Source organism: Erinaceus europaeus, chromosome 22 (assembly GCF_950295315.1).
Source record: "Erinaceus europaeus chromosome 22, mEriEur2.1, whole genome shotgun sequence".
Taxonomy (NCBI): Eukaryota; Metazoa; Chordata; class Mammalia; order Eulipotyphla; family Erinaceidae; genus Erinaceus; species Erinaceus europaeus.
The window spans coordinates 14,505,473-14,509,091 of record NC_080183.1 but is presented as its reverse complement, the minus strand read 5'-3'; the positions used below and the strand labels follow the sequence as shown (position 1 = coordinate 14,509,091).

The 3,619-nt window shown below is 64.8% G+C and overlaps 1 long non-coding RNA gene across 1 annotated transcript; it reads right to left on the bottom strand.

The window, feature by feature from the left end:
- Nucleotides 1-1,518, bottom strand: LOC132535446 (uncharacterized). The gene is made up of 2 exons (XR_009547254.1): nt 346-1,518; nt 1-313 (listed from the first exon to the last, which is right to left on the bottom strand). It is a non-coding gene; the product is annotated as an uncharacterized LOC132535446 (long non-coding RNA).
- Between the last annotated feature and the right edge of the window lie 2,101 nt (nt 1,519-3,619).

The window sequence follows — 3,619 nt, the reverse complement described above, 5'->3', positions numbered from 1 at the left end:
ATTCTTAATTTAGTTTAATGAGAGGGAGGGAGCGGGTGAGAGAGAGCATGCGCATCCCTCTGGACTTTGTGGTGCCTGGCGTGGAACTTGGGTCTCCTGCTAGAGGGCCCGACGCTGTAGCCACTGTGCCACCTCCTGAGCCCCGTGGCCGTGAGGCATCCGAGCTCACGGTTTGCACAGACATTGTGCAGCTCTCAGCTGGGCCTCACGGGGGAAGTGATGAAGGTTTGCAAAGACCTTCAAACGAGTGAGCTGGATAGATTTCACCTGGGGGAGAAGCCCTGCTAACCAGAGGGGAAGGAGGAGAAAACACCTAAGAGACGCTGGGACAGGACGGGACGGGACGGGACCGGACCAGACAGACAGAAGACAGTGGCGGAAAAGGAGCGGCGTCTCCACAGAGGGCAACACAGTAGGTGCTGTTTCCTGCATCTTTGAAATTTTTTGTAGCAAAACAGAGATGGTGAAGCTGCCGTGTGTGTGTGTGTGTGTGTGTGTGTGTGTGGTGGGGGGGTAGGCTGTCAGTCTCACAATGGCCTGGGCTTTCCACGGGACAACCTTGGTCTCAGCAGGTCTCGAACTCTTCTGCCACCCAGAAAACTCAAGCCCTCTGGGTCCCCGGGACACTTGGCTGCAGTTTTCTCTTGGCCCCTCAGATGCTCCTGAATCCTTAAATCTTTCTTCTCAGAAAAGCTTTAAGATCTGTTTCTTGGCTGCACTTAAGACCCAGGTGCCAGCTGCCAGGCCGGGTAGTCAGAGAGCCGGTGCCGATCCCGCAGGGCCTGGGACCTGCTTCCTGCCCTGTTCCAGCCTGTCCTTCTGCCTTGGGGGCTGAAAATTAAAATCATTAATCACTGTGGTTGTGTTCACAGCAGACTTGTTGCCGAGAACTCAGGAAACAGCAGGGCTGGGATCTCCCTCACTTTTATATTCTCTCTGCTTCCTGGTGTGTCACTCAGCCCCTGTCCCCTCCTGCCACTCTCAGCAGTCTGGATGGCAGACGAGGCTGGAGTCAAGCTGCAGAGGACAGGGGACGCCCTGCAGACACTTGCCGTTTCTGCCCGAAAAACAAAGACCTGGAGAGGTTTAATGGTTTGTAAGTTTCTCTGTGGTTCAAACAACAGGCTTCTAGGGGCCTCCCTCGGTCTTTATTTAACAAGAGTTAGTGAAAATAAAACACGTTGACAAAAGTAAACTGCTTCATGTTGTCACTGCAATTCTACAGCAGCTTGAACTGCAGACCTGGGACTCGAGGTAAGTCGCCTCCGCAGGGCTCCTGAGCCAGCCGCCACCCTCCGAGGCCATTTGAGCCTCCTCCAGGCTGCTGGGCCTAAGGCTCAAACGGGTGTAAAAAGTTTCTGGGGGTCCCATCCTGAGACCTGGAGCATGAGAGGCGAGAGCACCGTACTCAGACTTTGGCCTACAAGTGTCCTGCAGGACCCAACAAGCAGGAAAAACACTTGTCTCCCGGGGATCCGATCCCGGGACCTGGGACGTGAGAGGCAGGAGCGCTGAGCATGTTCCTATGGGGCCTCCCACCCGCCCTGCGGATTTTTGCCTAAAAGTCTCCTTCAGTCAGCAAAGCCTGACCAAGTGTCAAAAGCATCTGGGGGTCTTAAGTGTCTAGGGGGATCCTGGGGGGGCCTATCGGAGGAGTGTCTTGGGGAACTCTGGGGGGTCCTGCCTCCTACCATCTCCCTCTCTCTCCTACCTCCTTCCATCTCCTACCCTCCTCCTCTCCTCTCCTACCTACCTCCTTCCTGCCCTCTACTCCTCTCTCCTGCCTGCCCGCCCTCTCCTCTCCCTTCCACCTGCCTCCCTGCTGCCACCTCCTGCGGGAGGGGGGAAAACACTCAGGTCCCGGGGATCCGATCCCGGGACCTGCAGCGTGAGAGGCGAGAGCGCTAGCGATGCTCCTAAACCCCCACCCACCACCTTAAGCGCACTTTTAACTTACTTAGCTCTCCGCGCTCGCATCTCTAAAGCTCAAGCCCGTGAAAATGCTCAGAGCACCGGCCTGCCGGCCCGGGAGCTGGGGCGTGAGAGGCGAGAGGCCTCTGCGGGCCGGTCACCCGCCTCTGGACTTTTCCCGCGTCTCCTCCAGGCTGCAGGGAGGGGGGCTGAGGCCTGAAAAGCTGAAAATGCTTCGCACACGGGGTGGCGGCTACCGGGGGACTGAGCCCCGGACGGGGACATGAGAAACACGCGAGTTCCCGGGACACCCCAGCTCCCCCCAGACTGACTCTGACAAGTCCTCCCGCCGTGACAACCAAGGACCGAACCCAAGGCCCTGGGTCCCGGCTCGGCGCCCCACACCCTGCCGGCTCCCGCTCCCGCTCCCGCGGGTGAACCCGACACCGCAGCCCCGCTTGGGGAAGGCGCGGCCGGGGCGGGGACTGACCAGGGGGGAGACGGGCGGGGGGGACCCCGACCCCGCAGGAGTCTGCAGGCCGGGGCCGGGCGGCCGGGGCGGGGACTGACCAGAGGGGAGACGGGCGGGAGGGACCCCGACCCCGCAGGAGTCTGCAGGCCGGGGCCGGGCGGCCGGGGCGGGGACGGCTCCCCGGTCAGCGGCTCGGCGGCCCTGGGCTGCGGGGACGCGGCCGCCGCTGCTGGTCCGGCTGCCGCCCCGCTCGCTCTCGGCCCCGGGACCGGCCGCCCGCCCGCCGTGGGCCCCGGACAGCTCGCGGCGCTCGGGGCGGGCCGCGCGGGCTGGGAGCCGGGGCTGCGGGGCTCCGGACGCAAGGAAACGCGCGTCAGACAGGCCGAGGAAAGCGCTTTATTAGACGGCGGGCCGCGCCGGGACCCGGGACGGACTCGGCCGCACACGCGGGCCCCTCGCTCCGCCTGCGGCGCCGCCTCCTGCCGCCGGGGCTCCGGCCGGGACCCACTCGGGGGCGGCGCGGTGCCTGCGCGCCCGGGGCTGCTCCCGCCTCGGGCCAGACCCTGGGCTCCGCCGGGAGCCGCCGCCGCCGGGCGGGAGCAGCTCGGACTCACCGCGCTGCCGGGCGGGGGCTGCCGGGGCCGGGGGAGCCCTCGCTGCTCGAGGCTGTTCCCCCGGCGCGGACGGCACAGCCCCGCGTCCACACCGAGACCCGCCCGCCCGGGACGACATGCCGCACGGGCGACGGGCCGCCGTAGCAGCGGGAGTCCTGCCTCTGCGCAAGCGCGGACTCGCAGGCCCCGCCCACACACGCCGGGGCGTGGCCGCTCCGGGCCCCGCCCACCGGGCCTGGCTCCGCCCACCAGGGCTGATGCCCGCAGCTCCCCCGCCCATCAGATCCGGCCCCGCCCGCCAGGGCTGATGCCCGCAGCACCCAGAGGACCCGCAGCAGGGGAGGGTGTGGACCCCCATTGCCCACACCTGAGACGGCCAGGCCCTGCCGATCAGCCCGTCCGTCCCCAGGAAAGTGACTCAGGAGACGTTCTGCATCGGCATGGCCACAAGTCCAGCCGAGGATAGTGGGGCCCTGCAGAGGGGCGCCTTGGTGTGTGGCATAAATAAATAAATAAAGGAATAAACAAACAAACAACTGGAAACAAAGGTGAGGCGGCCAGGACGGACCAGCTGCCCTCCTGTCCTGGTCGGGCTGTGCCCACGGAGCTGCACCCAGGGCCG